Genomic DNA, 15,161 nt, shown 5'->3' with positions numbered 1-15,161 from the left:
TCCTTTTGATTTTATATAAGTGAAACACAGATTAACCCTAGTTTAGCACATGGGGTGGAGCAGATGGGAGCCAATAATCAATTCATGCTGACTTGGAGGCCAGTACTATTGGTTGCTATCCCTTGAGAATAAGGAACCCCTAATAGATGATCTTCTGATTGTGCATGGTAGGAGGTGCCATGTTGCCTCACAGTGGGAGCAGATGATTTTCCTCACATGTCTTAGGGTGTTTTAGGTCTCTTTTCATTGCACTTGAAGTGCTTAAGTAGCTTAGACTCCTTCTATGGTCCATTGCTAAAAGCACAAAGTGAGCCCTTGAGAAGCCCTAAGAACGCTCCCATGTCTTTCCCATAGCAGTCTCACAAATGTGTGGAACAGAAGGAAACACATGAACATGACTTTGCCTAAGTTTGTATCTATTACTACATGGTGTCCCATAATAAAATTCTGTCAAACTACACTGTCATAGGTACACATAAACACAAAGTCAGGAGGCACAAAGCCCGGGCCTTACAAAGTGAAGACCCGCCCTATCAACGAACAACCCATTACGGCTGTTAACGTTTTTATTTATCTTGATTCTGACCACTTTGTCCAAAGAGGAGGGAGAGGAGCCCTCATGGAAGTGAGTCACATTTCAGTTATAATCACCGGAACACTCGAAGATGAAATCATTTTATTCAGCTGAACCAACATTATAAAAAGTACATTACTTCATGTATATTTGGCATAAGGCTAATTTAGCTATTTTGAGCATTTCCTGGAATTATCTATCTTACCCATTCTTTCTGTGCTGTATTATGCACATATCTGTCTTTCTTCCTTTCTAGTACTTTTTCTGGTCAGGTTAAGGAAAAGGACAAGGAAGAAGCATGTGGCTTTGGTGACCTTCAAATCTTTAAGGCAAAGAAAAAAGACACCACAGAAAATGACATTTTAATAGTGAGCATCATTCCATGATTCAAACTGTTTTGAAGGCCATTTAAAGTTATGCTTATCACTAACTTTTATAGTGTTCTATCTAGGTCCTAAGATATGAATTTTGATATTACTTCTGGTTCTCCAATGTTTATTTCTATACCTATGTATGTGTGGATGAATGAATGTATATATTTATATACCTCTGTACATATCCATACAGATTTTAAATATATATGGACACTTAAAATATAAGCCAGAGATGATTTTATATAAAGCTGAGTCTCTCTTATTTGTCAAAAGTTTTGACTCAGTCCTTATAAACCAGATATACCTTCAACGTTTTATTATTCAATACAAGAAAACTAAATTTACAAACTTACAATAAAGTGGTTTATGTTTTCCTGAAATGAAATGACAGATTTAAAAGAAGGGCTAACCTTCAGTATTAGAGTAAGGATGATGTTTGCTGGCTTCCTTTTTCTAATTTCCCATATGTTGTGTGTAATGTACTCTGTTACTTTTAGAATGCACTTTTATTAGTGGTTAATGAAAGTAGCATATAAGTAAATTATAAACATGTATAATTTACACACACACACACACACACACACACACACACACACACACACACACACACCCCTTCTACGTTTAAAATAATGTCATAGAAAAATTGGTGTACTCTTCTCTAAACATAGACCTTCCATTCCTGTTCTCTTTGGTCTCTTTGATGTCTCCACACCTTGTCTCTCCCCTTCAAACTCAATTTCCTTGCTCTCCAAAGGTCACTTCAAGCATTCGAACTTCATTATGCAACTGTAACAAGGTAAGCAAGAGGGAATTGCTCTCTTAGCAGTTGAATGTCTCCAAAGCATTCAACTGCTTTAAAAAAAACAGATCTACATTTATCTGAAGTTTCAAAATGAATTGTGTTTCCTCTACCTTATCACTTAATTTGCCCTCTCCCACTTGACGCCTGTATTTGAGTTACAGATACCACAGTCTACCACTGAAGTAGATTTCTGTTTGCCTTTGCCTCCTATATGAGTTACACACTTGGTCCCATATGGTTAGAGCCTCATCTCATACATATGAGTTGTGTGCTGGTGGAGTCTACCAATGGTAACCAGTCTACTGCCCATACCTGATGACATGATCCAACAGAGATGCAGTGAAATAAGTGATGTTGTCTGGTGGAGTTTAGAGGACCCTGGCTCTTTGGGCAAAGAATGGTATGTTTTCTCAGACGCAAAACTGAGTTCTTAAACTCTGTTCTTAAGTTGCAAATGAATACATGTAAAGCTAATTAGATATTCCAGCATAATCTTGAAACTAATTTAATGGGTTCTACAATTAACAAAACAATGATTGTTTAATAGGCCTTGACTTTTCTTGCAGATATTTAGTGTTTCAAGTTCAATGAAGGTCATGTGTAGAAATTCAAAGGTTGAGCTAATATTTCAGGTCAAGTAATATGATGGTTTAAACTTGACAGCATTTATAATCATCATGAAAATAAACTTCCGGGTATATCTTTGAGGGAAATTTTAGATTGAGATCATTGAGATGGGTAGACCTACCCTGAATGTGGATAACACCAGTCCGTGGGAAGGGGTCCTGGACTAAATAAAAAGAAGATGAGCTCAGCACAAACATTCATTGTTGCCTACCTTCTGAATTCATATTCAGTATGACCAGTTACTTCAGGTTCCTGCAGCCATGGCTTCCCCATCATGAGGGCTGTGTTTTCAAATTGTGAGTCAAAAACCCTCCCTTCCTTAAATTGATTTTTTTCAGGTACTTTATCACAGCCCATTTTATATATATAAATCAGAGCATATTATATATGCATATATATTATAATCATGTATATTATCTATGTCTTAATTAGGGTTTCTGTTGCTGCTGCGCCAAAAACACCATGACCAAAAGGCAAGTTGGGGAGGAAAGGATTTATTAGGCTTATACTTCAGCATTGTTGTTTATCACTGAAGGAAGTCAGGATAGGAACTCAAAACAGGGCAGGATCCTGGAAGCAGGAGCTGATGCAGAGGCCATGAAGGGATGCTGCTTACTGGCTTGTTTCCTGTGGCTTGCTCAGCCCATCATATAGAATCCAAGACCACCAGCCCAGGGATGGCACCACCCACCATGGGCTGGGCCCTCCCCCATTGATCACTAAATGAGAAAATGCCTTACAGTTGGGTCTCATGGAGGCATTTCCTCAACTGAGGCTCCTTCTTCTCTGATGACACTAGCTTGTGTCAAGTTGACACACAAAACCAGCCAGCCAGTACAGTCTCTCTATATAATTATATATATATATATATATATATATATATATATAAAATATGTAATATATAACATCTATGTTATCTATATATAATTATATATAATGTTACATATATACACATATATGTACTTCACAGATAATACACATATGTATGTTATACATAGGTACAAACATCCATACACTCTTATATACATTTCCCCCCCACACAGACATATGGACTCTGGTTACACTGCATCACCCTAGTGAGTTCTGAGTCAAAGTACCTACACATGTAGATCAGGGAGGTAAAGCATCTTGGGGTTCAACCACTTTCTTCTCCGTTTTCACCCCTCAGCATTGTTCTCATTTCTGCCCCATTACCATGTGTTCTCCATCTCTCTTGGTGGAGACTCTCAACATAGCTGGGATTTAGGCAATCACACTAGAATCAGTCAGTGTAAGATATGTAAGATATGTGGATTTCAAAAAAAAAGGACTAATTAACTTAAATTACAGCTGTTGGACCATTCCTAAGTTCCTACCCTCAAAACTTCAGGCTTGGAGTAACAGCTGCCTATTTACGAACCCATTTGTGCATTTCCCATGGGCACATTCCCCAGAGCTTGGGCTCACCCTGCTATCTCTCTGCAAAAAGCATCACCATTTGCCAGGTCTAGTGACACAGACTTGAAATACTAGTGTTAAGGAGGCAGAGGCAGGAATGTTCCAAGTTCAAGTCTAGCTACAGAGTGAGTTTAAGACCATCCTGGGTCTTCAATGAGACCTATCTTAAAAAAGAGAGAGAAAAGGAGTATTGCAAATGCTGGGAACATAGCTCAATGAGAGAACACTATCCTAGAATGTGCTGCCAAAAATTTTACTGCTTTCCAGCCTCAAAGCTTTGACATGATATTTGACTCATAATTGTCTTTACCATGTTCATTTGTGATCAGGTTTTACAATATCTGCCTTCAAAACATATCCAGAACTCAAGCATACAATATCCACTTCTCTGTGAGCATCCTGTACCTTGGTTCTGTCTTGTCTGTTTTAGTGCCTCATGGCTGCTTTTCTTCCTCTGCATGTACATGAATCTGCTGTACTCAGACACTGGAATGTTCAGAGTAATGGCTGTAACTTCTGATAGAGAACATTCATTCTATTCAAACACCCCCAACTCACGGTCCCATCTCTCTTCCCTGCCATGGCCGAAAGGGGCCTCCTTGTCTGGGATGCTCACAGTAGCTAGGCTCATGGCTACCACTCCTCCTCCTTGCCCAGTCTGTTCCAGAATCTGGAATACTTCATTGCACACACCAAGTCTAGTACTATCACAGGGGTATTCTTTCTGTCTAGGGTACTTCTATCTATCCCTAGTTTTGTCCTTTCGTCCTTAAGCTTAATGCTCACATGACGCCTGCCTTGGTTACTTTTCTACTACTGTGATAAAACACCATGACCAAGGCAAGATACAGAAGGAAGGGTTTATTTGGGCTGTTGTTTCCAGAGGAATGAAATTCCATTATAATGGGGACATATGGCAGCGAGCTGAGAGCTCACACCTTCAAACTGTAAGCACTAAGCAGAGAGAACACACTGGAAGTAGACACAGCTTTAACCTCTCAAAGTCCAAAACCAATGACATCCTTCCTGCAAGGAGACTGCACTTCTTAAACCTCCATAAATGGTGCCACCAGCTGGGGACCAAGTGTTCAAACACTGGAGACTATGGGGGACATGTCTTATTCAAACAACCACATCACCTTATCAGAGAGGCCACTTCTGACCACCCCATATACACTGCCTTCCTCTTGATTTCCATTCTCCTTTGGAAGTTTTCCTGCAGAGCCCTTCTTACTGCCTTGCATCTTCCATGCTTGCTTATTATCTTGTTTTTCATCATTGCAGCAGGGCCCTTCAACAGGAGAATGTGATTCAGAGGCAGGAAACTCAGTCATGGGGTGGAACCTCCGGGGAGGAACAGCCCTCATTCTGGGAATGGCCCCACATAGGGCAGGACAGGGAAAGAATGAATATGGTGAGATGCTAAAGTCAAGATTTCTCTTCCTTTTAGGAAGTTCAAGGAGATAGTCATTTTTAGCACTTGGGTAACTATGGAAATATTCCTGTGGTGGAGATGTGAGCCAGAGAATCTCAAGAAGAGTAGAACAAGCCTGTGTTCCATAATAGAACCCAAACTGTAAGCATCAGCTGGGCATCGTGATACAAGCCCGTAATCCCAGCACTTGGGAGGTGGAGGTAGGGAGATCAGCAATTCATAATCATCCTTGATTATATAGTGAATTCAGGGATAGCCTGGGTTAAAAGAAATCCTGTCTCACAGAAATGGCACTGTCATTAGTGACCTCCCTGTCATTCCAGTGTGGCAGCATGAATTAATTTTGCTACATGTTGAGAGTGAACACCACTATTACCTTTGTGAACTTAGGCACTAATTGATTTAGCACTGGATTCTGATCATGGGCATGAATCTAGTCAATATTGGAGCAAATCAGTGAACTCTGAAACCACCACCTCCCTTTGTGACCTTCGTTTTGAATGCTGTGAGATGTTAGCAGTCATCACTTATCTTTATGTGTGATGAGACATTGGCTTTCCAGGATACAACAACCATCGTTCATTAATTGGTTATGTGGATGAGTTTAGATCTTACATCTGATCTCCTTGGGGTTTTGTTAAAATTACAAGTGATGAAGCATTAACTTATTAAAGCACACGTTTGCATTTTAGCAGACTTTCTACTACTTGTTTCAAAATGAATGTTTCTAATAATGGACAAGGTCAGCAGGTTGGAACTCATGATATTTCTGAGCAGTGCCTTGTGGAAAACTTCAAAATGCGTCACCATGCTCTCACTAGACCCACTGACTCTAATACTTGATCTGTATCAAGATCATAGTTGAATTTCATGAATACATTAATGCAGTTCCATCTGTATGTTAATTTGCTTCAGGCTTTTCACACCTCATCAGCACCCAGAACTGGTTACCTAAAATTCTCACGAAAACATGTTTTACGATAGCAAAAATGCAATAAATCTTTCTACCTGAATACCTCAAATAATAATTTTAGAGTTTATCTTAACACATCTTTAGAACAGTTGATTCTATGAAAAGATAAGGAATTGCGTTGTGAGAAAACAGATTAAGGCCTTATAAATCATTTTGTTAAAGATAAATCAATCATAGTAGAATGTCTTATGAAAGGTTTTTAAGATATATCCAACTTCTCTAGTCAATGTATGTCAATATTTGCAAATAAAAAGATTTACTTAATCATAATGAATTTTAGAGGTATTTGGTTATATACTTTGTCTAAAATGGGAGAGCTGATGTTAAGACTAAAAGCAAATGTTTTAATATTTATTTGGATTCAATAACCACAAGATAGGATTATCCAAACAGAAAAAGAATAACTTGAGAATATTTCCCTTTGTCTCAATTTTAAACTTGTCTCCTGCAATCTGTAGCCTTTCTTTCCAAAAACTACCCTTGAATTTTAAGAAAAACATAACAAATTGGGGGAAAGGCTTATAATAAGGGCCTGCCAAAAAAAAGAGGCAGAGGTGGCGTTACTGTTGTGGGTAGCTAACAGCTTTCTGATTGGATGAGAGACCGGCTCCGCAGAAGGGAACTTCACTCCTGATGCTGTAATCCTGGTTGAAAACCCTTGACTGAAGAGGTCACAGGTCCTAGAGTGGAACCTGCTATTGGTATTTTGCTAACTGGCCATGCTGTCAAATTGCCTTCCATATATCTATGTTTATACCCATAGACCTGGGCTGCGCTCAACCTTGGTATGAGAAGATTCTTTTGTGGCAGTTAACAGCAGTCACTGGAAAGGTGCATAACACTTCAAAGTGCTAAGGATAGGAGACTTGGTGCTCAGCCCCCGAAAGTAATCTATATTAATTCCCCCAGCACCAAGGCTCAAGGAACGTCACAGGAGACACAATGTAAGAACCAGAGGATGGGGAGGAGCTCTGTGATATGCTGTCTTCTGGCTATGACAGTCATGAACTCATGGCAGCCATGGTTATCTGTGTGAGAACTGCACAGAATCAAGCCTGCAGGCCCTACGCTCTACTGAAGAGCGACTGACAATAATTGCAGGTGGCGGTGGTGGGGTTGTTCATATTTATTTCTATGTGAGTATTTTCCCTGCATCTACGTATGTGCATTATGTGCCAGTAGAGGCCAGAGGAGGGCATTATATCTCCTGGAACTGCAGTTACAGATGGTTGTGAGCTACCATGTGGGTGCTGAAAATTGAACCTGTGTCTTCTGTAAGAACAAGGGCTGTTAACCACGGAGTCATCTCTAAAGCCCAGGAGAATCATTATTTATTGAGTATATGGTAACTGGTAGACTTTCCATACTCCAGTGGATGGCCACACACACACACACACACACACACACACACACACACACACACACACATACACACACACGTACATATAAGTAGTACCAACTGACTTAGTGGGTTATCAAAAAGAAAAAAAAGACACAAAGTTTGAAGGGTATGTAGGGATTGGAAGGGAAAAATGAGGGGGCAGATAAGATTATATTTTATTGCATATACATATGAAATTCTCAAAAATTATAAAAAATTTAAAAATAATAAGATGACACAAAATAAAAACTGTTTCATTTTAAAGAAATTTTAAGTGTAACCTACAGTAATTGGGACCAGAGAAAAATGTTACTGAAAGCTTAAAATCAGGATAAACATTAATAAAATTTACTGTTTCAGTAGACTCTGACTTATCAGGACAGTGAGGAACCCTGTTACACTTTAGGAATACCTTAAGGAAAAACAGACTTAAGAGTATTTTATGTAGTACATAGAAAATTTTTAACTCAGTGATTTGAAATATAATTGGCTGATAATGTAGGCTGAACCTAAATCCTTTAGGACTATGCATGAATGATGGCTTCATTCATGTTTCCCTTGAGTATAAATGGCATAAAGACAGTATTAGTAAAGACTGAAAAATACTAAGTGCCCAGTAGATAGGTAACAATACACATTAATTGCTCCATACGTTTCAGTGGAGTATGGAACAGCATAACTTTAAATGATAGTGGCCCTTCCTATTCATTGGTCCAGGATGCTGACCCTGGACAGCCCTGAGCAAGCTTGAAGTTAGTCACATTTCTTTAGCCTGCTTAGATTGACAGCTGCACAGCAAGGGACCCACAACCAAGCAGTCTTGCCCCTTCCATAATAAGTAGAAATAGGTGTACATTCTGTCATGAGAAGACAGCTCAGAAAAAGCATTTCAGAACAAGTGCTCATGATCCAGATTTGAGCTATTTTTAGGAATGGCAACATTTGGCTGCCTTTGGTTTCCAAACAGCGATTGGAGTAGGGGACCACACTGCCCCCACCATGGATCCAGATTATAAGCAACCGCTTTGAACGTGGAACCCAATCAATTAGCTTTGACAAAGCCCTTCTACCATTTGCAAATGGGTAATTTCAGAAAGTCACTCACCCTGGCCCTGAGTCAGATTGAGTTTCTCGTCTAGAAATAGGGCTGACAGTAGTGCTGATTCCCAGGGTTGTGGGAAGAGTCAATGGGTTTAAACACATAGAGCACTTAGACGTGCAACCGACACACGGTCCCCCAATGTTACCTCTTCTGCTAGCAAACAGTGAACACATCTTAGTGTTCAAGTGTGTGAGTTGTAGTTAGATTATTTCAAATATGGAATCCCCCTTTGCCTTGGTCATCACTCACATGAATTCCCCAGTCAGTCTTCTCAGTTTTAAAGAGAATTGATTAAATCATGGATTGGAGAGATGGAATGAATTATCCTGAAGCCATATTTGTTTCTTTACTGCACAGATGGCCGAATAAAATCTGTGTTGATTGCACCTTCCTTTGGCTCATTAAGGCTCCGAGAGTGGCAGCTTCCTGGGAGTGAGGAGGAGCTGGTTTGATTGACTGATCTCCTCAGTACACCAGACTTCACAGGCAGGGAAGGTGCCCACTGGGAGAACACGTCAGAGAAGACCAGGTTGCTGTGGCACAGTCCGCCCGTGTGTGACAGATGTCTCCTTCCATGAAAGAGGTGGAAGAGACTTCAGAAAAGGCAGCAGTAGGAGGGCAGAATGATTACTAGTGACTTCAAATTGTAATTAGATTTTCAACAACAGAAAAAAAAAAAGGTCCATTCTTTGACTTTTTACACAAAATTGCCCATTGGGGACATTTTGTGCTCATTGGCTCTGCCGTCTCATTCAAAATAGGTTCATGTATTTGTAGGATTTTGAAAGATGTTAATGAGCGAGTGTGGGATTTGTTGGCTTTCAGCTTGAAGGTTACATGCACGTACACTCTGACCCATAAATTATTCCCTGGGAGTAATCTTTAATGAGTTGCTAGGAGATGGCCAGTTCATGTTTTCCTTTGATTACAGGGCATAACCACTCATTGTCAAAATGCCAAAATAAAATTTAAAAAACCCACAGCGATCACTTAACGTACTGTTTTCCTGTTACTTCCAGTAAGATATTAAAAGTCAGACTGTTTTGAACAAAGGGAGGAGACGAAGAGAGCCAAGATTGTCTCTGGTGTCAGAGCAAGGCCATTGTTCTCCAGCAGTGGTCCAGCATTCAACACCATTTCTTAAAATAATAGCATTACGCATGGTTGTGAGATGATATAAGGTAAGGATCTTCACCACATAAATGCATATATATAAAGAGATGCATGCAATTTTACATCAAAAGAGATCTTGTGCCACAAACTGAGAAATACAAACAGGCAAACAGGAGAGGGAAAATACCCGAGCTCAGTTCACTGCTTCCTGTAAGTACACTTATGAGAGACATCATCTATTTTCGGGTAGCCAATACAGTACAGTGAATACTGTGACAATTACTTACTAGCTGGCAGACATAGAGTGAGGTACTTATATACTCTATTGTCAGTTTCCATTGTCGTCGTAAACAGAACAGGGTCAAGGGGAAGATGGAATGAAATCATGCATGCAACAGAAAGGTACCTGGCATAAAACAGTAAAAAAAGACACAAGCTGCTGTTTCCCTCTGTGACTGTCAGCATTATTCTGTCATAGTCTGAGTGCAACGCCACAGTGTCCAAGTGTGAGGACCCACCATATGCAACTTCAAATAATGAAAAAGCCTGTGGCTTCACATGTTTTCATAAATAGGGTAAGTTAACTGACATGGGGGAAAGTCTGAGGACTCAAAGGGAAAATTGAAAACTGCTCTACTGTTCATTTTGTTCATTGCTGAACAATTACACATGTATCTACACACACGCTCCTCATTTTGGGCACTCACTGTGTGTGTGCACCAGGTTCTGTTGACTCCATCTAAATGTCTGATGCTCTCCTGAGTGTCAAGACCAGAAAGGGAACATTTCTGTGAGCGGGTGTGTGTGTGTGTGTGTGTGTGTGTGTGTGTGTGTGTGTGTGTGTTCCAGATCGCAGTGCTTAATTAGGTGGGTGCCTGCAGGTCACTTTCTACCTTTGTGGACTTTCCTCATTTGCACAATGGCAGCCAACCATTTATAATTGTCCCATGCTCTCCTTTGTGTAAGTTCACAGGCCAGTTGTGAACTATGCACCCCTTCCCAGTTCGGCTCTAAACTGACTTACAAGGCGTAAACCCTGTTATAAAGCGGAAGCAGCTGCATGACTTACTTGGCTCTGCAAAGGAGTCCTACTCCCTACAAATGGATTGCCAGATTCCTTGGGGCAGCAAGTTTGCCCAGAGATTCTTAAATCGGCTCTGAGTTTCAGAAATTTGCCTTGCCTATTGTCTGCTGTGTCAAGAAATGTAGGCAGTGATGCTAAAGTCAGTCATTCAGTTCAGGGGAACAGCAGCTAGTCGAGGGGGGCAGCAGGTAGGAGTTGTGGTTCTGAACTAGGTCAAGAATGCTCCAGGAAGAATGAAGTAAACAAGCTTGTTGGGGTTATTTCTACTGTGATTCTCAAATCAGCATAAAGCATACACTACAATTAAATATTCAATGAACTCAGGTTAGGGTACTCTACACTAAGGCAATTCAGACCCCCCCCCCCTCCAGCATCATTTGGGTATCAGTTTCGTGGCATATAGAGTAACAGTTATCCAGATCACTTTCTCCAACTCCATCCCTCAACCTACTTTTTAATTGTAAATAAACCAAATGAAGGCAGAGCGATAGAGTGCCACACTACAAGAACATTTGTCTCGATATCTTGGTGGCAAGCTGAATTTGGCTATGACTAGCTTAGCAGAAGGTGTTAGATTTAGTTGTAAATGAGTAGCGCTTGACAAGGTGAGAAATCCTCCTTCAATTGTTGAAATGGCCTAACATTTGTTCCTAATCTACGTTTGGAAACAAAGCCCTAGTAATTTGTCACACAAATTCTTTTTTCAAATATAGTTAGGTTAATGCAGCAGAGAGAGCCAACATCCTCAGATGCTCAAACCTTCCCTTCTTACCTTATTTATAGACATCTTAGCCAGACACATGGCTTTATCCAGGGTTCAGTTACAGATCTCAGGTTCTGTGACCAAATTTTAGCCAGTGGACCTAAGAGGAAATCATGTGGGCCTTTTTTTTTTTTTTTAATTCAAGAGGCTATGGTCTTTAGAGGAGGGGCCATGCTAGCCTCTTTTGCTTTGTTCTGGCTAGAACGGAGTTGTTTGGATCTCAAGTGGGAGCCTGACCCCAAAGGGAAAGGGAGGGAGCTAAAAAAAAAGGCAGAGATAAAAAGTTGAAGCCTGGCAGTGGTGGTACACGCCCAGAAGCAGGTGGATCTCTGTGAGTTCAAGGCCAGCCTGGTCTACAGAGTAAGTTCCAGGACAGCCAGGACTGTTTGTTTCACAGAGAAACCCTGTCTTGAAAAACAACAACAACAAAAAAGTTGAATGTGCCAAGTCCGGTTAACTGTACAGCTGTTTGCGGTATAGCTATTCGCTCAGGGTCAGACATAATCATCACTGTCTTAAAGACAGAGCAGCTATGATGAGCTGCCTGAAAGCCTCATGAAGCCAGGCCTAGTAACATTTCTGCATGGATGTAGAGAGTGGCCCAGTACATTCAGAATCTTCCAAAACCTTCCTCAGGCCCGTCCTTTCCTTGAGATTACATAAGGGATGCACATTGTCCAGGATGAGACTTTTTGATGCTTCAGTTCCTCATAAGTCACCCATGATCCTGAGAGTAACCCCAGTGAACTCATTGGTTCCCCAGAAGGACTTGGATGGCACGATTTCTTCAGTCTGTCAGCACCCTTTCTGCATGGCGTGGCAAGATGTTTCTTTATATCATCTAGGAAAGCCATACAGTGCTGCCACAATACCCTACACTACCAGTTTCTACACTCACACAGTAGGCAACAAAGCTTTCTCTTGTTAATACCACCTTTGTTTTGGGCACCCGAAAGCAGCTGAGCTTTTACCCGTAAGAAATGCGTAGTACCACAGGTGGACTCTAGAAAACTCTAACACTCCCATTAAGTTTATAGTTATGCCTCATTCTAAGGAAAAAGTCCCAATTTTATACTGAATTTTATTTTTTTTTAAACCAGGGGTTCTCAGCCTTTCTAACACTATGGCCCTTTAATATAGTTCCTCATGCTGTGGTGACTCTCAACCAGAAAATTATTTCGTTGCTACTTCACAACTGTAATTTTGCTACTGTTATGGATCATAATGTAAATATCTGAGATGCTGAATAGCTGATACATGACCTCTGTGGGGGGTTGTGACCCTACAGGTTGAGAACCACTGCTTTAAATAGTCACAGGTTGACTGAAATGTTCACTTAGACATACTTCTGGTGGAGCTATCATTTAATGGGTTTGCAAATGTAATTTCTTTCTCAACTATGGTCCCAGGTCATGGTACATTCCACCCCTTCCCATCTTCTTTTATTTGCTTTAACCCATTCATCATACAGACTACAGATTCCTTGAGAAGACCTATGTCTTAATCCATTCCTTGAAGAGAGGGAGTGTGAGAACAGTGTCTTTGAAAGTTTAGATTCTGGCCACGTGGCTGACATGGCTCCCATGACTAGAGACAGACCACTTCTGCCTCCTGGCTTCAGGCCTCCTACCTTCGCAGTGCAATGATCCAAAGTTTCCTAATCATTTGGTGGGGTGTCGAGAAGACAGTATGGGACACGGTCCCACAGTGAGCCCAAAGGAATCACAGGGAAGACATGCTCAATCTTTTATTCCTCATCCTCTTTGGCTGGGATAGACAGGAATGTTTGATTTGTTGTCTCTCTGAGGACAAGATAACCATGGTGACCAGATGGATCTTGGTCTTATCTTCCTATACGAACAACACAGTAAGTGGCAGGGAGTTTTTGAATTCTAGATAAGAAACTTTTTGGAGCAGACAGTGGAAGTCTCTTATGTTTTCCTTTTGGACATTTTCAGCTGAAATTTTGATTGGATGTGAAAAAAAAATGTGAGGGGTTGGAAACCAAACACAGTAGAGAAAACATTTTACTTTGTTGTGACCAGCTGAAAACCCTAGGCCATAACCACAATGAAACTGAATGTTTCACTGTAAAGTAGAAGAAAATACCCAGACCTTTCTGTATGGCCAAGAGGAAAACACAAGTTGTTTCAGGAGACTAAGTAAATCACTTGAGGAATTGCTCTCTGCCAGACAACTTGGCCTTCTTGGAATTATAGGCCTTTGTCCCTTGTAATTAGGTCCTGGGTTGCTCAACTTCCAAATAATTCAGTAAAATTATCATGTGAGAGTGCATCTCTCCACCCCCACCCTCAAAGCTATTTTGTGCTACCAGTGTGTAGCAAAATATAAGAAAAAAAAAACGTGTTTTTGTTGTTTTGTTTTGATATTCTTAGATCCTTGCTCAAACAATAATTTGAACCTCCAAGTCATGTACACATGAACACCACTGATACCCATGAAATGGCTATGGAGTGTGTGAGAGAGTTTAGAACAGATAGTACTTCAGAACAGTCCACAAATATAAGTGAAAAATTGACTATTCTGTACCCTGGCCACAAGGTATTAAAATGGCTATGATCATTGTGGGGAGGGGGTGAAGTTTCTCTACTTACCTGAATATAAGGATCAGGGCTGTGTGAATGTATGAGTTACCATCTACATTTATTTTACTTCAAACAAACAAATGAAAAACTGTTTGTAATTCTTTGGATCCTAAACTTAGCCTTTCATACTACTTAGCTATATGAAATTACATTTCTGTTAAATTCATATGGGCACTGAATTTTAAAGTGGTATTATTTGGAAGACAGTTTCTGCAATTCATTCTGAACAAATTTAACGTGAAGCAGCTGCTGCATTGCCTTTTGGGGGTATTTTTAGAGGCGTGAAAACCCTTTGAGTTTTGTAGAATTCTACAATGAGTCTGTCTCTGGCATATGATAGGTGCTAAGAAATAATCAGAAAGGGACCCTTCCGGGTTCTAGGATGGGATTCCGAGGAAGCTTCCTGACAGAGTGAAGTTGGAGCTACCCACAAGGGTCCTCTTCCTCCAAAACTACCTGGAATCAGTTCCTTTCCCTTTAACTAAAAGTTGAGCATGGATGATGCTGTTAATATTGAGTGTCTGCTTGCCAGAAGCACAGAGGGTTTCTCAACATTCCTTTCATGTCCCTCAAACAGTACCAGTACCTAATGTACTCAGGAAAATTAACTGGTGTTCTGAGGTTCAGTATAATTTCAATAGTTGAAATGGCTAAGACTTGAGTTTATATTATCACAATGGAAGAAAAATATCTCATTCATTCATTCATTCAAAGTCTAACTACATGGCCCAGGCTGGTTTCAAACTCACTATATAACAGCCAAAGATAGAACTTAAGATCTGCTGCTTCCATCTCCTGAGTGTTGGGATTACAGGTTTACACTGTGTCCTAATCACTGGCTATGTTTTTAACGAGCTAGATCTTGAGTGTGTGAACAGTCTAGCTCTATG

The 15,161-nt window shown here is 40.4% G+C and overlaps 1 protein-coding gene across 46 annotated transcripts in view; it reads right to left on the bottom strand.

Annotated features, from left to right (window-relative positions):
* Sorbs2 (sorbin and SH3 domain containing 2) overlaps positions 1 to 15,161 on the bottom strand; it is a 316,642-nt gene that overhangs the window by 104,486 nt on the left and 196,995 nt on the right. The window lies entirely within an intron of this gene.

This window comes from Peromyscus californicus, unplaced genomic scaffold (assembly GCF_007827085.1).
Source record: "Peromyscus californicus insignis strain IS unplaced genomic scaffold, ASM782708v3 Scaffold_23__1_contigs__length_62951481, whole genome shotgun sequence".
NCBI lineage: Eukaryota > Metazoa > Chordata > Mammalia > Rodentia > Cricetidae > Peromyscus > Peromyscus californicus.
The sequence above is the reverse complement of the archived record's forward strand: the minus strand, read 5'-3'. Positions and strand labels throughout refer to the sequence as shown.